Source organism: Protopterus annectens, chromosome 8.part0 (assembly GCF_019279795.1).
Source record: "Protopterus annectens isolate FY-2018-M chromosome 8.part0, PAN1.0, whole genome shotgun sequence".
Lineage (NCBI taxonomy): Eukaryota > Metazoa > Chordata > Ceratodontiformes > Protopteridae > Protopterus > Protopterus annectens.
The window spans coordinates 433,740,137-433,752,193 of NC_056741.1; positions in this window are offsets into that span (position 1 = coordinate 433,740,137).

Genomic DNA, 12,057 nt, shown 5'->3' on the forward strand with positions numbered 1-12,057 from the left:
TTGTTCACCAATCCACACTGTCACATGTAGGGCTATGGATTGTCTACATCAACCTCTCCGGTGTTTACATCTGTTGGCCTTGCAGGGTGGACATTGTGACATATACTAGGTCCTCAACATAATAATTTAGAAAAACTGAGATTTCTTTAAGTGTAGCATTTCCAACAGCTCTGGGTTTGACATAGCTTTGTATGTTAGGCAGAGATCACCTCTGAGTAGGCCATATGCGAGGGAGTAGAGTTAGAGTTTTTTGAGATGGTGTGCGCATGGCATCTGTTTGAGGCTGGTAATCCTCTTAGTGAGGTATTTCTGTGGCCTTTCCAGTTGTTGTAGGTGCCTTGTGAGATGCATGCCAAATGCGGCATTGTACTCTATAATGGGTCTGATGAGGGATGAGTATAGAGGAAAAAAATTACCTCCTTTTTTCTAGAGGAGAATCCTTTTTTGATGAGGTGTGCCACATAGAAGGATTTCCTGACTACTGTTGCGATATGGCTATCAAACGAGAGACTACTGTCCACCTGTGTCCCGAGGTCTCTTATCACACTTTCAGTGTTTAGTAAGCTACCGCCTATGTGGTAGTTCATGGGTACTGAGTTTTTCCCAAAGGGGATGAGAATGTACTTCTTGGCATTGAGCTTGAGGCCATGACTGTGACACCAAGCATCTATCTCTGTGAGGCCCTTTTGTAGAATGTCTACACCATTAGGTGATTCTATTATGGCTCCCAGTTTGCAGTCATCTGCAAACCTTGTTAGCCAAAGACCTTCGGTGTTGGTCTGCACTTCAGAGAAGTAGATGGTGAACAGGAGAGGACCCAGGACCAACCCTGTGGTACTCCACTCATCACTGGTCTGAAGTCGGACTTGGAGTCAGCTACTTTTACTGTGTGGGTTCTGTCAGTGAGCCAGTTGGGCACCCATCTTGTGCCATAGAGATTTATGCCCAGTTTAGTGAGCTTATCTATAATTCCAGAGTGGGGGATGGTATTGAAAGCCTTGTCAAGGTCAAGATAGGCTGTGTGGACTACCTTGCCCTCATCTACGACTCTAGTAACTGCTTCAAAGAAGTTAATCAGGTTTAGTAGACATGATCTACTTTTCACAAACCCAAACTGTGTGGAGTCCAGGGTTTGGAGATTACCTATGACTTTGTTTATAATCTGCAAGATACATTCCATGGCCTTGCAGAACAGGCTTATCAGGTTAATGGGATGGTAGTTTCCAGGGTCCATGGTGGCACCCCCTTTGTGGAGTGGAATAACCATTGCTGTGTGCCATTCAGTAGGCACATGAGGTGAGGCTATGACTGAACATGGTACTTAGGTGGGGTGCCAGTTCATTCTGTAGTTCATGCAGTACGCACCCTGGGATGTTGTCTGGTCCCATTGATGCTGTGTTCTTGACTTTGGAGAGTGTGGTCTTTACTTGTTCATCCGTAGTTACAGGGGCTTTGCATTCTTCCGATATTAAGATGGACCCTTTGAAGGGTGAGAGGGGGGTAAAGTTAGCACTGAACCTATCGGCCAGGATGTTGGCAATATCACTTGGCTCTGTATATTTGGTGCCATTGTGCTGTAGCTCAGAGCAGATCTGAGTGTTGCCATTGAGATTCTTGACATAGTTGTAGAATGCTTTGTGGTTGTCTTTGGAATCAGTGGCAATTTTATTTTTATAACTGGCTTTGGAGGATTTTATGAGGGATCTCAGCTTCTTGCTGAGGCTGACCATGGAGTTCCTCCAATCTTGGCATTTTACTCTTGTAACAGTTTCTTCCTTGTGTTGTAGAGTTTGTTTATGGCAGTGGACCACCAGATTGGCTTCCTTTTTTGGAGGATTGTGTCTTAGTTCTGTTGGGTATTGCATGATCCATACACTTGTGTATGTGCTTATACAGTGCATTTGTGTAAGATTCAGCAGTCATACCTCTATTTCCCAATTGCATGGGTGTTGTGAAGTTTGCCACTTCTGTCTTAAGAAGCATGAAGTTGGCTTTGGAGTACTTTTTGATGGTGGTTTCCTTAATGGGGGTGGGGGTGGGATATGGATATCTAGGGTGATTAGCCTGTGGTCAGATCTGACCAGCAAGGAGTTGACCTCTGGTGTAGAACACCAGTTACCCATATTGGTAATGACCAGGTCCAATATATTGCTGCCCCTGGTGGTGGTGTGGAAAAGATGATCCAAGGTATTAGAATTTATGAATTCCAGAAAATGTTGAGCGAATGAGTTGGTACATGAGTAGTTTTCCCAGTCGATGGTGGGGTAGTTGAAATCGCTCATAATTAAGGGATTGGGTTGTACCTTAATATTTTCCAGTATCTTAAGAAATGAAGAGTGGGAATCCTGGGGCATGGTGGGGGATCTGTAACAAGCTACAACCTGGATTGCAGTCTTGCCCAGTGTTAGTTGCACTTTGATAATTTTGGATGCATTATGTTGAGCAACTAGCCTGGAGGTGTGGATATCCTTAATGAATATGGACACATCTCCACCTTTAGTGTTTCAGTCCAGGTTAGGTGGCCGAAAGGTGTGGCATGAATTATAGCCTGGTAATGCAGGGTTGTTCTCTGGGGCCTTGAACCAGGTCTCTGTCACTGCACAGATGTCAATGTTCTCCATTTTAAGGAGTGCTTCGAGTGAGTGCATTTTGAGGTTTAGACTTCTAGCATTGAGTAGCATTACCCTCAGAGTTTGCTTGCTTGTACCTGTTACAGTGGTGAATTTAGCATTTGAACCTTGCCTAAAAAAGACACTATAGGGGTGGCAAGATCCTTAGCCAGTATCTGGAATCCCAGGGGGTGACAGGTGCAGGCCATCTCTGGCAAAGCATTGTGATCTGTCGACCATGTCGTCCCAGGCAGACAGATACTGGATCACCTTAGAATGACACCAGAAGCTTAGCCAATTGTTGAAGTCAATCATTTTGTCCTTGTAGTGTGGTATCATTTTGAGCAATGGCAGGATGCTACTCAGGGCTAGGGTCATACTTGCCCGGGCTACAAGATCTGAGAACTCCTCCATGTCTCTTTTCATGTAGTCCAGGGAGGTACGTCTCATGTCATTCACACCAACATGAACAATGATAGAGTCATATTTGTACTTGTGGAGTGACATGAGTGCATGCATTATGTGTCAGATCCTGGCACCCAACAGGCAGCTGACAGTAACTTTCTCCTGGTTTAGCCTGGTGATTGGGACATCAATGTGTCTGCCTATCTTGTCATCTATGACTAGTGTGTTGGGTACGTTGTTTTGCCTCATGAGCTGAGGTTGAGTGGCACACTGATTTTGTGGGCTATGTGTCATTTGGGTAGTGTTGGGGGGTGGTGGTTGTCTGCGTTTCAGCGTGGGAGGTCTTTGTTTCTTGGGCAGATTTTTATTGAGAGCCTCCATGAATGTGGGTGTGTGCTTTGTGTTTCTATGTGTGGGTTTTGGTAGTGTGGGTTTTGAAAGACTATGCGTTGAGTGTGGTGTGATGCAGGTGTTAAACTTCTCCTCTTGACTGTCTAGTCCAGTCTTGGCTGTGAGAGCTTGGCTTCCAGTTTGGCTATATTAGTGCATCTCTCACAGGCTGTAGTGTTGGGTGGTAGGAGGAGAGGGTTGTCAGTTTACATAAGGCAAAATTGCTACATTGCCCCAAGATGCGCAGATTCATCAAGTGGACAGGAGAAAACACCGGAAGCTGACCCATGGACATGCCTGGATAGGTGCTTATTAATTTAAGTACTAAGAACTGTTTTCCTCTTGACAAGTGAGGAAAGTTGAGTGCTGTAGTAATTTGTAGTTTATTTAGTGCTTACAATGAGTTCTGAGCAAGTGCTGTGCACAAGGAAACAGTTTTGAGTGCTGAAACTAAAAATATGTCTAGTTCTAGATAAAACTAGCTAGTTTTAGCACCAATCCCAAGAAGAGAAGCAGGCCACGACCTGTTTGGGAATACACAGCCTTGTTCCAGGTGATGCAAGGGTCTGCAGGCTTGTAGCCATTTTCTGGTAGATGCCTCAAATAGCAACCAGACCAGTCAGGTATGTTAAGCACAGACAGTCACTCTCCAACCAGAAAGAGTCAGGAATCAATGCACTCTGCTCCTACTCTCACCAGGATCAGAATATAAGCATACATTCTAAGCTGTCACCTATAAAGCAGTTATTAAGCTTTCTGATGATCAGCAGTGTCCATGAAATGGTATAACTGCACTCCTTTTCTCACCAGGAGAAAACAAAAGCACTAATCCCAAGATGACTATCGAGAGGCAGAATGTGGGCTCTACAATAACTGGTGGTCTAGCAATAGATGCTTAAAGGTAAGATGAAAAAAATGGTTTATCCTAAGCACTGCAGTGTGCACTAGAGGAGTTAGATGTGAAAATAGGTAACTTAAGTTTTACCTGTCTAAAAGATAAGTTTTAGAGGAGAGTTACTATTTTTAAAACAGCAAGATAGATTGAAAGGGGGTGGTCACTTTTGTATTCTGGTACTATGGAATACAGTAGGATGGCCAATAAATGTAAATAGTTGAAGGGAAGTGATTTCACAAAATTATAATTTTGTGCTTACTCATACCAGCCAATAAAAGCAGAGAGGAAATGAGATATATGGTCAAATTAACATTGGGGCAGGCAACTAGAAAGACAGTGGTGTTTAAGAACATAACAGTAACTGGGTGGGAGGGTGAGACCAAATTCTGTCTGACTCACGAGACAGAGCTTTGGTCTCTTTTCAAGTTTTAGTATGTAGTTAAAAGCAGAATACAAGTAAAACACAGTGTAAAGACAATGAATCACAGTGTACAAAATAGAAAAACAGTTGCCATGTTTGAGATTAGAACTCCTGCCTAGCTAGTATGTTACACCATAGTATTACACAGTTATCACAAGAACCATGAAGCTTACATGTAGAAGAACTGTCCAAAGGTATATTTGAAGATGACTAACATCAGCAGCAGTGCTAAAGGAGGGGTAATGGGAGAGTAGTAAGTATCAATGTCCATAAAAATCAGATATCATCCAAGACAAACACACTCTCTCACAGAAACACACAGTTGCCATGTGTGAGATTAGAACACCTACCTAACTAGTATGCTACACTATAGTATTACACAGTTATTGCAAGTGCCATGGAGCTTATATGTTGGAGAGTGTCCAAAGGTATCTTTGAAGGAGACTAACATCAGCAGCAGTGCTAAAGGAGGGGTAAGGGGAGAGTAGTAAGTGCCAATATCCGTAAAATCATGTATCATTAAAGACACACACACTCTCTCACACAAACACACACAGTTTTACAATTGCCATTTCTGAGATTAGAACTCCTACCTAAATAGTATGCTACACAATAGTATTACACAATTATCACAAGAGCCAGGGAGTCTTATAGGGCTGACACTTGTCCAGAGGGTTATTTCAAGGAGACTGACATCAGCAGGCATGCTAAAGTAGGGCAATGGGAACTGTAGTGAGTGTGAATGGCCTCATCTCCACACCCACACACACAGAGTTTCACAGTTGCCATGTCTGGGATTAGAATTCCTACTTAACTAGTTTTCTACACTACATTACTACACACGCATCACAAGCACTACACAGCTTATAGGGCTGAGACTTGGTCAGAGGGTTATTTCAAGGTGACTGACATCAGCAGGAGTGCTAACATGGGCAATGGGAAGTGCAGTGTGTGTGTGAATGGGCCATAAACCATTCCTCTGGAAACACACACACACACACACACACACACACACACACACACACACACACACACACACACACACACACACACACACACACACACACACACACACACACACACACACACTCAGTCACGCACAACTTTACATTTGACAGGACTGGGTATACAAATGCTAGATGAATACTGATTTGTACTATCATGTTACACAGTTATTGCAAGCACCACAGACACTATAGGGCTGAGGGCTACCAAAAGGAATGTTTACAGTGATTGACATCAGCACATCATGTGATATCGGCCAATTGTATGTGTGGTGTGTGGGACAAGCCTCATAATGGAAATCTCTCTGTCACTATCAGTTTCTCTCTTCCCCATATCTACGTGTGTGTATGTTTGACATATTATAGTGTGTTGGCCTCAGATATGTGTGAGTATTCCTATACAGTGTGTGTGCAAAGCATGAATGGTGTATAATGTGGTGTGTGTGTGTGCAAAGACATCTGCGGCTGACAGATATGTATAGTCCACTGTGTTGTCAGACATGGACTTCATTTCTCTAAGTGTAGGAGCATGCCCAGTATGACCTTCTGTACTGAGTGTGTGAATCCATTTCAGGTAGGTTGTACTCCAGTCCAGGGTTTGGTGTTCTACACCTACAGCTAACAACCTGTTTCTGCAGGATATCTATAGATAGGTTGACAATATGGAGTCACAATGGGTGACAGATAGTGGGATACTGTAACTATTGCTGTCTGTGCTGATTGTGTTACATGGTTGGTGTTAGCAGAGATATTCAGACATATGTACTGTTTTACACTGTGATGTATTATGTCATTAACTACTGACAGATATACTTATTTGCTCACAGTTATTTCATGGGAAATACAAGATGAATGAAGCTGTGTCCAGTATTGTGGTCTGCATCCTACATATTCTTGCACACTCATGCCATTCTGGAGGGATAGCTGCAGACTCTTGCTGATGGGTTTGTGTAAATGGTCCAGCACCTTGGTACTATGGTGGCTGAGGATCCCCTTCTTGTACATATATCAACATAACAGAATGGCCATATCCTACTATGGTCATACCTCTCAGCTGCACAGATTCACCCAGGTTACCCAGAGGCAGGGCTTATATATCTGGTCAGTTCCCCTTCACATTGTGATTTATGAGCAGGTTTGTAGCCACCCATTACTGGGTTTGCAGGCAGGGGTAGTATGGGCACACATCAGAGTTTCAGACTTCACACACTCCATGACGTCCATGCTTCTACACCCCCCACTCTGTTATTCTATCCTCTTCCTAACATTGTGCGAGCGATATCTGAGAAGTATCCCTATAGTTGTCCCTTCATCCCAGCGGTATTTTGGGGGATGGTCCACAGTTCATGCAGTAGGACATGGTGGGCCTGCTACTGGGATTTGTCAACACGGCCTTGCATTTGTGTTCTGTTGATTGTGTTATGTTGTTAGTTGGGACCCCATGAGATAACATACATTGGCACTGTGGGTGAGGCACAGGCCTTTGACAGGGGACTGTCAGCCATTTGGTAGTGATGCAGGCCATCTGTAGCAGGCCAGTGCATTCTGCCACTCCTACATTCCCAGGCTGCGAGCCACTGGGTTCCCCTGGGGTGACAGGGTAAGTGTGCGAGGTGTTAATGGCAATAGTTCCTGTCCATATTAATCCATTGGTCTGGATGCTGGCAGGGTGCTGCTTACAGCTAGGGACACACCTGCATGGGACACCTCTTCAGCATGCTGCATTCTGTGGGTATTCCCATACAGAAGTGGGGGGTCATACTGTACTCATTCCCAGCAGCAAGGATATGACCTGTGATAAACCTGTGGCTGATAGTGGGGTGAGCTGAGTGCATGTGTGATATGGAAGCTTCTTACAGCTGACTCACAGATATACATGGGACATTCCCCTTATGCTGGCTTATGTGGGGACATCAGTGGTTTCGCAGTACTTCATAACTGTGCCTTTTGTGGTTTGCCAGTGTTTGGCCAGACTACATCAGTATTCCATACTACACAGACAACTAATGTGTTGCTAACCTGTATGTACAATTCCAAAGGTGTGTGCAGTTGACAGTTGCATTTTATGTACTCTGTCTAGAGTACTTCCACCTGTGTACTGCGTGTATGTCTGGGCCCACATTCATGGCATATCTATCTTTCAGATGGTGACAGATATTGACATCTGGACAGTGAATATGGATGACTGCTGACATGGGTATTGCTGAGAACCATTGTGGTTAGCACTGCAGTTGTTGGAACATGGCCCTGTCATCAAAAGTACTGGCCATAGGCCACCAAGACACAACCCTCCATGCCTACATGCTGACCACTTACAGACAATGTTGAACACACAACAACCTAACACATGGACCTCTGCATATTGTACACATGCAACAATCCATTTTCTAGATTGGGCCATCTCAGGTAATCTGTGCTCCACTGTTATGAAACCCACACGTACATGTTACTGCATTTCTACATAGGATTGTGGGGGGGCACATCTGATGACTTTAAACATTTGCTATGAGTGTATTGGTATTTCAGGTACTCTGCTGGCTTCCATTTCATATTGTATTCTGACCTATCATGCAGACTGGAGGTATATCAGTAGAGTACAGAGCTTAGATTTGATTGGCCTACATTTCAGTTTCAGACTTCTTACCCTTCAGAACTAACATACAAATGCTAGACCTGTTGTAGTCTGTCTGTGTAGGTCTGGAGGGGGGCTATTAACCACTGCCATCAAATGGAGGCCTTAGCCCAGCATTTCTTTATGGTCATCTACACCTGTCCTGCTGGCTGAGTCTGGTGGTGGGTATGTGTGTCTCACTGATATGCATGTGTGTATTCTATGGACACACATTTGGGCCACCATATGTACTGCAGCGGAATTTGTCACCTTTTCTAGTATTGCCTAGTATGTTGACACCAGTATTTGTTAGGTTGGGAGGGTGGCCTAATGGTTAAGGTGTTTGCCTTACAAACACAAGGTGCAGGGATGGAGTCTCACAAGGGATAATTGGCTAGGCTTAAAATGGCTCGCAAGGGCAATTAGCCTAGTACTAATCTATGAACCTATGAACCTATTTCATGCTGCCCATATAGGTGTCCACTATCTGCCGCCATCCCATTCAGCCACCCGATTCCCTTGCATGCACACATCCATACCATAGATACAACTATCAGAACATACTTCTCCATTCAGCAATTGATAGGAAGAGTGAAGTACCTTGTGGGTGTGCCAGTATTGAGGACGGTGCTGGAGGGCTGATTATGTTAGATGCACATAATACACTCCCTATACATGGTAAATATAGTAGTGTCATGTCTGGCGACCCTTTTACTGTATGTGCGAGTCAGAGAGAGGTGTCATTCCCTGAGTCCATACCATGGCAGTGTATGTGCTATGCATTGCCTCTTTGCCAAAGCCTGGGCATACTGGGCATGCCTCCTTCTGCCTACATGGGCAGGCTCAGGTTGTTCCTCCTCCAAGCCCCTCTGTGCCTGTGATGGCCTTTACAATGGTGAGGGGCTTTGTGGCCTTGCCGCGTGCTGTTCCTGCTGCAGCTGTTTCCACAGGATCATCTTGTGTAGCATGGCGCATGCTATGAATATTTGTGTACATGTAGCTGGAGAGTTCTGCAAGGCTCCACCGGATATGTCCAGGCAGCGGAACTGTGACTTGAGCATCCCAAACACATGCTTTATTATGATTCTGGTTTCTGCGTGTGCCTCATTATGGAGTTCTTGTTCAGGTGTGTGTGCATTTCTGATGGGTGTCATCAGCCACGGCTCCAGTGCATAACCTGCATCCCCCACTAGGTGGCCATATGGGATGTCCCCAGTGGCAAATGACTGGTACAACTGTCATATGCCAGATGTGGGAGTCGTGATAACTTCCGGGGCTGCCAGCACACACATTCAAGATAATGCCATGGGCATCACACATGACCTGACAGTTGATGGAGGGGAAGCCCTTGTGGTTTATGTAAACCCTACCCCACTCGCTGGGTGTTGCTTTGATATGTATATGTGTGCAGTCTATAGCACCCACTACCTCAGTGTATTCTACTATTTGGTGGAAGAAATTCATATTGCTGGTCAACACCGCAGGAGTGTTGAGAAAATATATGTGCTCACCGGCATGTGATGACATGGCATTCAGGAACTGGCGGCGCACCCTGGATGCTGATGCCTGTGAGATCCCCATGATATTCCAGCTGCCCTTTGGAAGGTACCTGTGGCTAGTATTCTTAAGCCTACACATACATTGGTATCCACTGAGATGGGTTCCCCTCTGTTGATTCTATGTGTGAGGCGTGGCCGGCACAGCTCAACAATATGCTGTAGAATGTCCTGTCCACCGTATAGCGCTCCACTATCTCCAGCTCATGTAGCCCCTGTAAGTTACCCTGGGTCTGTACACTCTTCTCCTGCTCCTCACTGTGGGTTGGTCATCAGCATTCACATCCTCACCACCCTCAGACTCTTGCATATACTGATGTATGGGAGCAACAGCAGCCCCTAACATTTCACATGCCAGCTATGCTATCTCTCCTTGATTGTCTTCCTACTATTGTTTTCCCTTCACATTGCCTTCCCGTTTAAGCCCCTAGGCACGGCACACATACCCAATGCTCAGATGTGAACAGAGCTGCTAATTCCTGTTTTTGTTTTGTTTAAAACCCGGTGAGTGGCACACACACCTGTTTAGGCAATGTAAACACTGCTAGGCAGCCTCAGACACACCCCTTCCTTAGCTGTAGTTAGCTAAGGACAAACACGGGCCACATAACTCCAATAAGCTTACAGCATGCATGACACTCCCCCTTATGAGGTCATCTACCTCATACTTATACAATGGTGTTGCTGCACCTACATGGTTGGGTGCAAGCTAACACTGTGAGGAAATCTGTGATTCAGTATCAGTCCCCTCATTTGCATTCAACAGAATGCTAATTCCTAGTTACCACACTCACACTGAGGCTTCCCCCTTAGCAACCACTATTCCCCAGTATTGTTGTCTTATGCATGCCATTGACTATTATGGCAAAATGCTGATTTGGGTTTAAAAGCTTATTTCCAACTTTTTTCTTATTTTTGGGCCGATCCAGTTTGCGCAACACTGACCTACGCTTAAACGGCCGAAGTCGGCCAAAAAAAAATCAAAGTTATTTTTTTTAATTTTGCAACTATGTCTCATGCCAACGGCCATATATTTGGCCATTGGCATGCCTACTACATTGAATACATGCTGTCTTTGGAGCCGTCATGCCTCCGTTTTGTAATTTGCAGATATGTATTCGGTTAGTAACCAAATAGATTTCTGCAGGTTACACTATTCCTGCAGAGACGCCTGCCTGCTTTCTGGATTGCTAATTCACCTCATATGCATGGTTTTCATGAGGTAATTAGCGTATAGCAGTGGTGTCCGTGCAGGAATAGTATAGGAGTGCTCGTGCATGTCCCGGGAGCTCATTCCTGGATCGCTCATTGACCATATTGCGTGCAGCAGCTCTTGCACTATTCCTGTACTTCGTGCAGAGCTTGCTGAATCCAGGGGAATGTCTATATCACTTACTTGTATGCCCTAAAAACACATACAGAGTGGCAAAATAAACACGATATAAATGGTATAAATTCCTACACTTTTCTTTTGGCTTTTCCTGGTTAGGGGTCACCACAGCAGATCACCTGTCCGCTCATGATAGGCAGTGGAGTTTTACAGTGTCGAGTTGCCAACACAACACCCACCTTCCACAGAAGGCATACACATACACACATTCATGCCTAGGGCCAATTTAGAGTGTCCAATCCACCTACAGCATGTCTTTGGGATGTGGGAGGAAACCAGAGCACCCAGAGGAAACCCACGTTACCACAGGGAGGACATGCAGACTCTGCACAGAAGGCACCCCAGCCAAGGATTGAACCGGAGAACCTCTTGCTGTGAGGCGGCAATGCTAACCACTGCACCATCATGGCCACCCCCTTAATCACTATAGAAATAAAATCTACAACATCTCTTAGTGATACCACAAGATTAACAGATTAAACTATGACATTTACACGTTTGATGATACACTATTCAGTATTATACATTTTAGATGTTATGAAATAGGTTTTAGATGTTACGGATTTTAGATGTTATGGTTGCGATGTTTTGATTTTAGATGTTATGGGTTTTAGATGTTTTGAAGGGGAACCGTATATATATATATATATATATATATATATATATATATAGATATATAAAATGTCTGTATATAACATCTATATATATATATATATATATATATATATATATATATATATATATCTATTATATATATGTGTCTCTGTGTGTGTGTG